This window comes from Anguilla rostrata, chromosome 10 (assembly GCF_018555375.3).
Source record: "Anguilla rostrata isolate EN2019 chromosome 10, ASM1855537v3, whole genome shotgun sequence".
NCBI classification, from domain to species: Eukaryota; Metazoa; Chordata; class Actinopteri; order Anguilliformes; family Anguillidae; genus Anguilla; species Anguilla rostrata.
The window spans coordinates 18,782,952-18,796,701 of NC_057942.1; positions in this window are offsets into that span (position 1 = coordinate 18,782,952).

Sequence of the window (13,750 nt, forward strand, 5' to 3'; positions counted from 1 at the left end):
CATTCCTCAACCAGGATTCGTCGCAGGTCAGCCAACGTGGTTGCGTTGGTCAATCTAGCACGTACAGCACGCCCGAGCTGATCCCACAAGTGTTCAATTGGGTTGAGGTCTGGGCTGTTGGCAGGCTATTCCATTCTCTCTACTCCCACATTCTGGAGGTACTCTGTGATAAATATTTTTTAACAAACGTTAACGCATGTTCTGTTATGATGAACATTTGCCCGACCCTTATGTTGCGTTTAGGACAACTCGGAACTAGTAAAAAACGAGGTCCGACTATTGAAAAAAACAACTGAACGGTCGTAGAACTCTAGGTCGGAAATTTGAGCATCATTTCTGAGCTCCGACTTTTCTGACTTCCGGATTTGTGACGTCACAATAGATAAATGGCGGCATTTGTAGTTTGTGGTAAGAAAGAAAAATGGTGTATTTAGGCTTTTCATGCATTTTCATTTGGGTGTGTGATTATGTGATATGCGTTAGTATCGTTTATGTTTCCTATTCATTATAGCAATATGTGAAATTTAAAAGTTACGATATCCATCAGCAACTTTTTTCGCTAGCCAGCTTAGCTAGAAAACGTTATTTTGCTCAGAAATAAATGCTGCAAATGATATAACGAAACACCTGGCAGTGATACCATATTTACATTTCAGTACTACTGCAGCCTAACTATTTTCGCGGTTTCACTCTATTTACTCTTAATATACTCCTTAACATAAAGCAGCGTTTTCTGTGGGAATCCATGTTTCCCTGAGTAAAACAGCACGAATGCAGTTTTTCATTGTCTGGGCATATTGTTCAGAAGAAGGGAGCTGCCCTGTCGTCCGACAATGTAAACAGGCTTGTCTGTTTAAGCAACTGGCTCGGTGCAAAGAAAAAGAAGTATCGCATAACTGTTGTATCCAAAGAAATGGAAGTATAGCCTAACTGCAATATCCTAGTTCGAGTCCTAGTTCTGTATTATACTCCCTTTCCAATGTTTCCTGCTCACTTTATTTATTGTTTGTTTTGTTTTGTATCATCCTGCTTTGATCCCACATAGTAGAAGGGGATGTTTTTGTGGTCCTTTATTTTCTCCATGTGAGGTTGGATTCAATTACATTGTGTGATTTGCTTTAGAAGTGCGAGGGATCCAGGGAATGATCTTTGAGTAATGGAAAATTTAGCTGACCATTACATTACATTACATTTATTTGGCAGACGCTTTTATCCAGAGCGACGTACAAAAAGTGCATTTCATGGTCATAGACAACTGCTAAACACAGGTTCAGTAAGGTATAATACTTATTTTGTACAGCTATTTCTAGCCAAGAACACAGTTTAGTTCACACAGTGAACGCTATTCGGACCTAACCTCTGCAAAGCCAACTAGGCAGAAGAATAAGCTACAGTATTAGGACAAATACAAATTACCAAGAAGTGCTGGGATGGGGCAACATGTAACAAGTGGGGGGGGGGGGGATTTAGAGTGAAATATACAGCGTGGTGGTGGTTAGTCTAGGTATAGTCTAAAGAGATGAGTCTTCAGGCCACGGCGGAAGATGGGTAGTGAGGGGGAGGTTCGGAGAGGGACAGGGAGTTCGTTCCACCACTGGGGAGCTAGGGTGGAGAGGCTCTGTGATCCCTTTGGGCGGGTGGGAGGGGTTACAAGGCGCCCTGCTGCCGCAGAGTGGAGTGGTCGAGCAGGCACATAGAATCGAGTCATGTCCTGCAAGCAGATGGGGGCTGTCCTGTTGGCAGCAGTGTAGGCAAGGGTCAGGGCTTTGAACCGGATCCTGGCAGTGACTGGTAGCCAGTGGAGTGATCGCAGCAGAGGAGTGACGTGGGAGAATTTGGGAAGGTTGTAGATGAGTCAGCGGCATTCTGAATCATCTGTAGTGGATGTATGGCACAAGCTGGCAGGCTTGCAAGGAGAGAGTTGCAGTAATCAAGGCGAGAGGTCACCGTAGCCTGGACGAGCAGCTGGGTGGAGTGCGTCGTCAGGTATGGTCGAATCCTTCTGATGTTGTACAGAAGGAATCTGCAGGACCGTGATGTTGCCATGATGTGCTCCTTGAGGTCCAGTTAGTCATCCAGGACCACCCCCAAGCTCTTGGCAGAGTGAGAGGCAGTCACTGTGGTGCCATCAACCGTGATTGAGAGCTCACGAAGTAAGGAGGTCTTGCACAGGAAGAAGAGCAGCTCAGTTTTGTTGAGGTTGAGCTTCAGATGGTGGCTGGCCATCCAGGTGGAGATGTCAGCCAGGCAGGAAGAGATCTTATCATTGACCTGTGTGGCCGAGGGGGGGAAAGAAAAGAAGAGTTGTGTGTCATCTGCATAACAATGATAGGAGAAGCCATGTGAATTAATAACTGAACCAAGAGATCTGGTGTAAAAGGAGAACAGCAGAGGACCCAGTACAGATCCCTGTGGCACTCCCGTAACAAGGAGATGAGAAGCAGAAGCAGACCCCTTCCAGGTGACCTGGTAGGACCTATCTGCAAGATAGGAAGCAAACCAAGACAGGGCAGTCCCAGCGATGCCCATCCCAGCCAAGGTGGAGAGGAGTATTTTATGGTTGACCGTGTCGAAGGCTGCAGACAGGTCAAGAAGGATCAGGACAGAGGAGAGGCGTGAGGCTCTTGCAGTGGCAAGTGCCTCCCTCACAGCTAGGAGCGCAGTCTCTGTTGAGTGCCCGGATCGGAAGCCAGACTGGTGAGGGTCTAGCGGGTTGTTCTGATGGAGAAAAGAGGTTAGTTGTTTAAGAACTGCTCGTTCAAGGGTTTTGGACAGAAAGGGTAGAAGCGATACGGGTCGATAATTCATTACATCAGAGGGGTCTGTGGTGGGTTTTTTGAGAAGTGGGTTTTTTCACAAGCCATCTTAAAATCAGAGGGAACATGACCAGAGGAAAGACAGGAATTAATAATGGAGGACAGATAGGGAAGGAACTTGCTGGAAATGGATTGGAGAACTGTAGATGGGATGGGGTCAAGTGGACAGGTGGTTGCACTATGAGAGGTGATGAGTTGTAGTACATCGGAATCCTCCAGCATCTCAAAGGAGGTCAGTGTGGCTGTGGGTTTGTCCCGGGGGGTTGGGGGTCTCACTGGATGAGCGAAGGAGTTCCGGTTCCTTCAAAGGTGGCCAGAAAGTCATCTGCAGAGAGGGAAGAGGAAGGTGGGGGTGGAGGAGGAATGAGGAGGGAAGAGAAGGTGGAGAATAGTTTGCGTGGATTAGAGACACATGCACTGATCTTTGGATTGGAAAAATGAGGCTTTAGCTGACGTGAGGGCAGACGTGAAAGTCGCCAGCAGGGTATGATATGCGGTCAGGTCATTAGAGGATCGGGATTTCCTCCACTTCCTCTCTGCAGCCCGCAGTGATGTTCTGCTGGAGCGTAGTGACTCAGTCAGCCATGGGCAGGGGGGTGAGGAGCGTGCTGGTTTGGAGACAAGAGGACAAAGTGAGTCGAGGGACTGGGAGAGGCAGGAGTTGAAGGTGGAGGTAGCAAGATCAACTGGCAGGTTAGAGAAAGACGTAGGAGGGGGAAGTGTAGACAGAACAGTGGAGATGAGGGAGGATTGTGACAGAGTAGAGAGATTTCTCCTGAAAGTTACTGTGGGTGAGCTGTTGGATGAATTGAGGGGGAGTAAATAGGAGTGGGAGAAAGAAAGAAAGAAGTGGTCCGAGACATGGAGGGGAGTCACTGTAAGTTGGGGAATGGAGCAGCTTCTGGTGAATACACGGTCTAGTTGGTTACCAGCCTTGTGTGTGGGGGGGGGAGGGGGGAGGACAGGGATAGGGCGAAAGACTGGAGGAGTGAGGCAACCCTGGACAGTTGGGAGGTCTCTGGTGGGAGGTTGAAGTCTCCCAGTAGAATAGCAGGAGTGCCATCCTCAGGGAGGGAGCTCAGGAGAGTATCCAACTCGTCCAGGAAAGAGCCGAGTGGACCTGGAGGACGGTACAGAACAATAATGTGAAATTTTGAGGGATGAGTTACAGTAATTGCATGAAATTCAAAGGAGGAGGAAGTAGGGTTAGGACAGGGGAGGACACAGAACTTCCAGGACAAGGAAATGAGCAGACCGGTACCCCCGCCTCGGCCGGAGGCCCTGGGGGTGTGCGAGAAGGAGTATCCAGACAGTGCAGCTGGGGTGGCGGTGTTGTCAGGAGTGATCCAGGTTTCTGTGAGAGCCAGGAAGTCAAGAGACTTCGTCTTGGCAAAGGCAGTAATGAAGTCAGCTTTCTGGACAGCTGACTGGCAGTTCCATAATCCACCTGTGACAGTGAATTCCTGAGGTGTGGGTAAGGGTGGGTAGATCAGGTTAGATAAATTGCGCCTGCCGTGAACAGACCATTCGGGGCGAGGCAGCGCGCACAAGGGAATGGGGTTTATAAACATGATGAACTGATGACGAGGTTGTCTATGGCAGCCTCCGCTGGAGCTATAAATACCAGGTGGCAATTACGTATTTGCATTACCTTCATTAGGGCAGATAAGCACCAGGTGAAGCTACTCGAAATTAGCTCAACAATACCGGGCAATTAAACACCAACCCCACACACAGTTTCACTAATGCGTTTAACTAACAATAGCGAGTCAACTACAGAGATTCTGAGCTAACGCACAACTAAGTTTGCTGACTAGCAACAGTTGAGACAAGTTTAAAAAAGATTATCTAAATTACACACAACTATGTTCTCTAACTAGCAACAGCAGAACAAATCAAGTGAAGATACGCTTATCTGAATCGTGGGGTACGGCAGAAGCGACGACACAATCAGATGCACACTGACCAATGTACCTGTTGTACAATGTGTCTGCTGTTGCAATGCATTGAGGTCCATCGTTTTGTGTTAATGCTTAAAAAATCATTCTAAAGCAGTTAAAACAGCAACATTATTCTTTCGATTTTGAATTATTGTTACGTCCCCTCCTCCTTTTTAATGTCCAATTGTGCAATTTATGGCAGCATTGAATCATGATTCTAGTTACTGGCTTCATTTAGGATTGCCAACCATCCCTCAAAATACTGAATCGTCCCTTATTTGGACAGGAGAATAGGCGTTCCGTATTAAACTCATGGCTATGAGACACATTTTCTTCAGTATCTTTGTTAACGATTGCATTAATAGTAACCGCTGTTTTGAATATAATTCAGTAGTTAGCTAGCTAGCTGGCCGGGATAAAAAGCATGCCGTGAGACCATTTTGACCTGAACCCAGCTGAATTTTTACGGAAAATCATAAAGCTAGCTGGCATTCAAACCCTGTTTCAGACGGTCTTAGAAAAACACCATATCTACACTGTCTGACCGCACCATTTTAAAAAGCAAGACCGAGTTTGGGAGATTAATTTGATTGAGTTATGGTTTCATGCAGTTTTCTTAAATAATCTAATGACAAAAATGACCAAAATTGGTGCTAACTGTATGGCATAAAACGAGAAGGAACTATTTTTTCTTGATATAATCATTGTTTTCATAGAATTAACGACCAGATGTTTTTGCTTAACAACGGCGCAAAAAGAACTACTGACCAGAGTTTCTGAATAACAATGGTTCAAATAGAACTACCAACCAGGCTTTTGCTTGACAACGGTAAAATAATAAGCCCAAACGGTCGCAGAAGAATATTTGACTTTCAGCTGATTAAGTCAATAAAATCAATAAATATAAAAGTAAACATATATAGTCATTGTTGGTAACCCGTTGTATAAGTGGAATAAACCCTTCCGGGCTGTCCCGTTATTGGAAAATAATGTGCTTCGGGCTGGTTAACTGACCTCGGCTTCGCCTCAGCCGCATTACCACCCCCGTCATACCCCCATTTTCCAATAACGGGACAGCCCGTTGTGGTTTATATATATAACACACACATCTAACAATAAATGAATGGAAATGCTGTCACATATGTCACCGAGCTGTGCGTACTGCAATATTGGACTTTTCAAGCATCCAGTTCTACTTTAAATTCTGCACTGCAGTACTTGCCATAAAGGTTCCATGATATTTAATATGGAGGCCATGGAAGGTGTTTGGCTTGATCCTAGTGTTCATGAAACCTCTTTTGAATTTGTTTAACAATATTTATGGGTAAGTTATCATCTTGGTGTGTGGAGACATCGTACGGGAACAGTATTTGCACCTTAGGTTGCTTCTGGAATTGTAAAATTGCTTCATACCTCTTGACCAGTATGCAACCATGTAGGTTAATCATTGTACTCAATGAAATGAGATGGCTGTCCACACCATGACAGATGCACCACGTTGAGTTGGCAACATACATTTTAGATTGAAGGCTTCCTTCAGCATTCCCCAATCTTAAACCCATCCAGATCTAGAGTAAAAGATGGCTCATCAGACCACATCATGTTTTCCCATTGTTCAGGAGTCCAGGTTTTGTGCTCAGTTGGGCTCAGATGTGGTGACTGAGAAGGTCATGACATATGGGTAACATCACATGTTACCAACCACAGTTCCCAATATATGTGACCCCTACCTCATATTTAGGTAAACAGAATGACACAAAATAAGCATTTGTTCTTCAACATGGCAGCTAAAAAAAGGCTTGCAGGGGGCCGGCAGTAGTACAGTGGCAAGGGAAATGGGCTTGTAACCGAAAGGTTGCAGCTTGATTCCCAGGTAGGCCATTGTTATAAGCTTTAAGTGAGGCACTTACTGGAATTGCTTCAGTATATATCCAGCTATATAAATAGATATATGTTTTTATTATGTTTTATGTATTAATTTTATAATGTTTTTTTTTTAATTACGTGATGTTATACTATAACATCACATTGCATGCATTTAACAGTTTTAATATTACAATAAACTGTAGACACTGAATGTCTGACCATGCCCCAATATACACTGCATAATTTTCAATAACAGGGAAAAAATCATGATGACTGAATGAATGACTGAATGATTGAAGCACTGTTAATGTTTATTAATGAATATCATTGTGTGATTGCTACCAAATTATATAATGATGAGATGTCATATGTTTTTTCATGTTTAGAACTAGTTTAAAATACAGTGAAATAGCTTTTATTCTTAATATCAGATCCAAATATAATGTGCTATTTTTATATTTCAGTTAAGTGGACAGTGCCTCCATGTGGCAAATACATTTAGCAAAGTTCAGATGCAGTGTGGGTCAGTGCAATTCTCATTCTCTCTCATGTGGTAAGAAAGACATTTACTGTAAAGTATTCTACTTCATTGCATATTGTACTCATAAAAGTGATCTTACAGTATAAACAAACATGGCCTTGTTCAGGAGTAGTACCTACCATTTATGAGTACATTCTCTTTATACAGATTTGCCCATTTCAATAGTTTCAAGTCATTCTACTTCTCTGAAAATGTCACTTATAAAAATAAAACATTTCTGGGAAGATACTATTCTGGCAAGCAGGTTGCACTGTGTTACATACAAGCCATGTTTGAAGAATGATTAAGGACACATTTAGCATATACTGTACACAGATAGCTAGCTGGATGTCTAGGTAGACAGATAGTTTTGTATGGTGAAGTATTTTTATCAGTTTCAAGTATTATTAATTATTTTATCAATTTTATTTAAACCAATGGCCATTGCATAATCAGGTATGGTCTTGTCACAGTATATAGGATGAAGCAATGCATGGCACAATTGTGCTCCTATATGTCCACTGCCAAAGCACTCAGCTCCTTCTCCATCAGACGCTGAGCTACAATTTGTTAAGCAATTTTGAGCCATCAGTCAAAATGTCACCTCAGGGATTTTATCACCTGCAAGTGTGTGTGTGCTCTTTGCAGTGTGAATATCAAGGCATTCCATCTGCCTTTTTGTTCATTCAGAAACACTCCCTCTTCACCTTCCATATTTTGATAGCCATCACAGTCCCAGATCTCTAGGTAAGACCAGAGGTACTTCTGAATTTATCAAAGGTCACAGTATTCTCCTTTGAGGCAAGCACTATAGCAGAGACATATAAACTACAACTCCAGCCTCTCAAAAAGTCTTCATAACCAGCACTAAAGTTTAGATATGGTGTTCACTTTATCTTTAGTTTTTTATTCGAAAGGAGAAGAGGGCAAAAGTTTTGTCATATTTGTGCTAAAATTGGGCTAAAATATTTGAAACACAATGTGCAACACACACACATGCAAACACTCAGAATTCTTAGAAGGATTATCAAAGTAGTTCCTATTGCCAGTACTTTTATTTTTTATTCATTTAACTCTGGAATAAACTAGTGTTGTCCTCATTGCTGATTGTATTGATGATAACCTTTTTTTTGAAAGCCTGATACAGGACTTGGTCAAAGTACAACTCTCAGAAAGGTTATCGAGAACACTACCTGCATTGCTTATTTGAATAAATACTTTCATATGTAAATATGGTTAACATAGTTTTAGACTGATGCACTCAGTCACAGAACACAGAGCTCATGACAAAGAGTTTGCAGCACTGGTACTGATTGAGTGAGGCTTCAAATGCAATAATAGGTGGAGCTAAAATGCAGTTAATCAATGACTTGAATGAACCAATTAGGTTTTATTCTCTCCGGAAAGCAGTTATTCTCCGTATTAATAAGGATATTTTATTAATTGGTTTGCAAAGGAATATTGTTTGCTCATCATTGTTAGCATTATATTACAGTATGATTATGTATGTTGTTTGTGTTCATGTCCGACACAAATCCACACAATACAACATTCTGTGTTATACACGCTTCAATATTATACAGTACTTTCATGTGTTTTAAATACACTGCATGAAAAATTGAGATTGTGGAAGATATCCAGTCTGCTAAATGTTAGTGAAATTTGGGTATGTAGTTTCCCCATGCCAGCATGCATATTTCCTGAAACTTCTGTACACTCCTGGGTCTGTGATCTGGGATTTTTGGACTCAGATATTCTCAATTGATTTATGGACTCTGTCCGCACTGAAATTTCAAGGCATGTCCTGAGACGTGGACGGCAATGTCTGGTAATTTATGTCAGGTGTCGGGACAAGAACACCTCCGTGAACAAAATAATGTCAGTTTCCAACACAGAACTGTGGTTTCCAACATTGACATATGCCACACATGGCAGGAAATGTGTCCGTTTTCAGATTTGTGTCTGCCCACAAATGCACCTTTTTATACAGTGGTAGCCACTTTATAGCAGCTTGTAGTGAGTGTTAGGGATAAACTTGTCAAATGTTAAGTGTTTTACTGAAGTGGGGGTCCTCAGCCAGAGGGCAGCCATTTCAGAGGACCTTGAAATAAAGAGGTTTGGGAAGTCTTGGCCAACAGTATTTGGCCAGTGCCTATTGGTCCTACATTATCTCACACCTCCTTTATTGCGCAGTGAAATGCCACCCCTATCAGCGGTGACGTTGGCTACTGCCCCACCGGCTCCAATTTTCGCAACTAACTGTGATCCGTCCCAGTGTTCCTGCTTCCTGGAAACCCCACTAGCCCTGTGCCTGGCTTATCTCTGGAGGCTTAACATCCCCATGCCTAACTGCCTAGCTTTACACACCTAGCGTAAAAAGATAGCGCTCCATCGCCACTCGAGCGATGCTCCTTCTATTTTTGAAGTCTCTTATTTCAGATAACATATTCAAGGTCAGGGATTTTTTTTTACTAAATAGAGTTTCATTTTCATGATATATTGCTTCTCTTTGCTCTTCTGCTATAACAAAAAACAAAAAATTAAAAGACAGAGAACCATTAGGCTAAAAGTCCTGTGCAGTCCTGTCGTCAGGGTCCCTCAGAATGTTTGATGCCTGTTAATATCATTCTGCTTGCTCAGCAGATACCCTTATCTGTGAGAACATGAAAAAAAAATCCCCCATGTCAGCTGGATATTAGAGATCAGGGGTTCTAAAACTGGGTCATTTGGATAACTTTTCAGATGGGGGCCTTGAAATGAAGGTTGTCGAAGAGCACAACATGCTAAAGGGAACAGAAAACAGGCTCCTCCTCAGATATGCACCCAGCACCCTGACAAACAATTTCAGTTCCCAGGCAACATGTTCGAATTCCACCCTAACATCATTCTGCTTGCACTGGGTAGAGGCAATGACATCATATTCTATTTTTAAATAAAAGTCCATTCAGAGAGCTGTAAAATTAGTATCAGTGACATTTGCATTCTTCAGATTCTGCATTATTTTATTTTTTTTAAACCTCCCTCTTCTGCATGACCTGGGCAGGTATTCGACAATTACAGGACATTAACATTTTAATATAATGTTTGAAGAAGGCTAATGCACCTTCCGTTAAAGCAGGCAGTGTTTCCCAGACAACGCAAAGTCAAGGTCAGAACTCCGGTGGACCTGATCCATCCAGTGATGGCTGCGACTCTCTGTTTCTGTTCCATCTGGACTGGGTCCTCTTTCCCGCCAGCACAGCCATAAGGTCTGGATGACTGGGTTTCACCTTGGCGGGGTGGGTGGGGTGGGGGTGCAATACCCACCCAGCCCACCTGCCCCTGCGCATTAAGGGGGTAGTGCTCGCAACATGATTGTTTTGGGTACAAATGTGTGAGGATAACCCTGGATAGGTATGCCTATTAAGCAGAATTTATTATTATTATTATTATTATTATTATTTGTAATAGTACTAGTAGTAATCATTGTTGATCAGTAATGATATTGGGCTGCCATTTCAGCAGTTGTAGTATGCATGTGAATAGCAGGGTGGACAGCTTCATTACGAATCAAATCAAATCTTTTTCAAGGCAGCATTAGGATAAACACAGTTCCCTTTTTCAGGTGGTTTAGCAAAACGAAAATTGTGCCTAATGCCTTCTGGGAAATTTAAGGGAGTCATTTGCAATAATACCAGCCATAATACTTTTAGTTGCTTAATTATTAACTCAGCATTAATAGCTGAAATTATTAAAGGGAAAACTGAGACATCAAGAACAGAACAGATGCTTGGGAAGCAGTCAGAGAGATATCAGCTCTAACAACTAGAATCAACATGCACACATCGGCTCTCTCTTAGACTGGCATACACATATAAAGCAGGCGTGCTTGTCAGTTGGAATCGTACATGGTGGTGTTAAAGCGGCAGCTTTTTTTTTTTTTGGAGTTTAAGAACTCTGTTTGTTTAAGAGCAAAAAGTCAGGTTCTACCTCTACAGAATCTATGGTACAGAGTACTTGAAGTGATGTTCTCCTTGATGAAAGTTTGGAATGAGACGGTATAGTTTTTTTTTGTCCTAGTGTTTTCCCTACAAATGATGCTACTGTATTTTACTCTGTTGTACCTGTCCTATCACCTTTCCCTTTGAGATTTACAGATTTGGGTAATATTAGCATTAGCTTTAATACTAATCATACAGTGCATCATAAGTTGTGCATTTTCATATGCACATTTCAGTTTGCTGTGATCTTTCATGAGCTAAAGTTATGTGTTAAAGATAGCCCTTTAATCATTCAAGAGTGCCAAATATGAAAGCTGATGAAAATAACATGAACAAATTTTCAGGGGTTTCAGACTTTTGTGAGTTACTGAAGAACCTGACCTTTGGCTGGTAAATTATAAGATTCAATTCAATGTCATTTTATTTGTACAGCGTTCTTTACAGAGAACTGTCACAAAGACACTTTACTGATTAGCAAGGCAAGAGCAAAAACAGCAAACACCAGGCCTGAACCACCAAATAGCAAGTACATAAGGTACAAAAAAAAAACTCCCAATGGGGAGCAAACCCTCAAACAGTGGCAACAAAAAGCTCTTGAAGAAATCTTAAGAGGAACCCAGCTATAGAGGGTGAGTCCACCCTCCACTGGCCAGCCTGGTGTAAAGTAACAGACAACAAATAAAATGGATTGAACAGGTTACAGCTGAGGTGAAATTTAACAGGGATAATAGAAGACCAAATGATATAGTTATGAATAGTGGTGTTTAGAGGAGCCAGATGAGGGATCTGGAGCTCCAGACAGCGTCAAGGCATGGGCAGGGGAGGAACAGGGCTGAAGCAGTTCATGATCATGGAGCAAAGGACAGGACCAGAGTGATCACGTCAATTCAGACCAAGGAAACAGGCTGGAGAGGTCTTTGGACTTGTGGTAAGTTAAGGGGCAGAAGCCCCATGGAAAAAGAACCTGAGAAGATAAGGTTAAGGTCAGCTTGACACTTGATGCTATTGTAAGCTACCTAGTGTGTCAACTCAGTAGGGCCAGCTTGACAATTGAGGCTAAGCTAACTAATGTGTCTGCTCCGTTGAAGCGAGCTTGACACCTAAGCTGAGCTACCTAGTAAATGTTGATACATTTACATAGATATAAATGCATAAAAATAGAAACCTATTAGTGCCCTATTAAAGGATATTACATTTAAAACACATTTGTGTGTATGTGGGTTTTTGAGAGAGAAAGAGAAAGAACATGTGTGCATGTGTGTCATAAATATATTAAAGATACATTTATATATTCCATTATTATATAATTATGAAAGGCTCACATTTAATTACGAAAGGCGTTTCATTTAAATCAAAATGGCCGCTGCTGGGGAGTACATGTAACATTCACAGATCAATCCCATGTCATGTTGATGAACTCATACTCTTCTGTGCTGTCAGCAGAAAGCCACTTTCTCAAGGAGACAGTAAAGGGGTCGCAAATCCTGTCACTGCAGCGAGATCTCAGTTCAAGAAAGGAAAGCAAAAACCAGTCTGGCACAAGAAATCGTCAGATGCTCACCACCTTCTGACAGTACTGTCTGGCCATGTGTTCTGAAAAACGACAAAAAGAACTGATCTCTGTTTCCTCTTCCTCAGCTTGCATAGCTCTACAAACATTCAGGTTTCACCGTGAGGCTTTTTTAAACGTGTCTCCTTTTGTGGAGGACTTGAATTATCGCCTGGCGGTGACAGAGTGGGAGTGTTTACCGAGCTGACAGCGTCCACAAGGTGCTCTACCTTGCCATACCAAACCGTGATACAAAGGCACCGGCGAGAAAACATTCTGCTTTTTCACTCGTTTAACACACTTGAAAACTCGCTCATCTCACAGAGCTGGGAAATAAATAATAGCAGTCTAGTCGCTTATCTAGTCCCACTGTGATCACACAATGTGTGCCTGGTGTTATTGTGGATCTAATATCTATTTCTTTGCCATTGTAAACACCCAGATATTTATGTCCTGGACATAGCCTTGCATGTGAATAACACTTAAAAGCTTGATATTATATACTATATATGCCAGGGATGTCTGCTCACCCTTTACCAAAATAATCAGAAGCAGAGGAGATATTTGCAAAGGTTTTGTACCAGGCACACTGGATATAAGTTAATAAAGAGTGTTAGTATGCATTAAATCTGAAGAGCCTTCATCTTTTATTAAGATTTTTTTTCAAACTATTGAATTCATTTCTTTGATGTATGAGATATGACTTCGGCCAGTGCTACTGAATATAATATTTATTACTCATACATTTCTGATGAGAAATGTTCACCAAATTGATGTTGCATTTCATTGATTTTTCTTGACTTGCTGTAGAGTTATCAAAGCAATGGAGAGACATTCTCTCAGCAAAATTTGTACGTGGCCGTATGTCTGTAGTCACTGTAGTTACAAACTATCCTCCCAATTTGAATTTTTCAGTCCTTTTTCATGTCCAGTACGTGTTGAAGGAAATCAAAACACTAGTCAATGTTTTGCTTAATGAGTATTAAATAAATAAACAAATAAATAAATGAAACTAAAACAATGAAAATGAAACAAAAAATTAAATATACTCGTGGATTATTTGTGTAAAGTTAAACCTA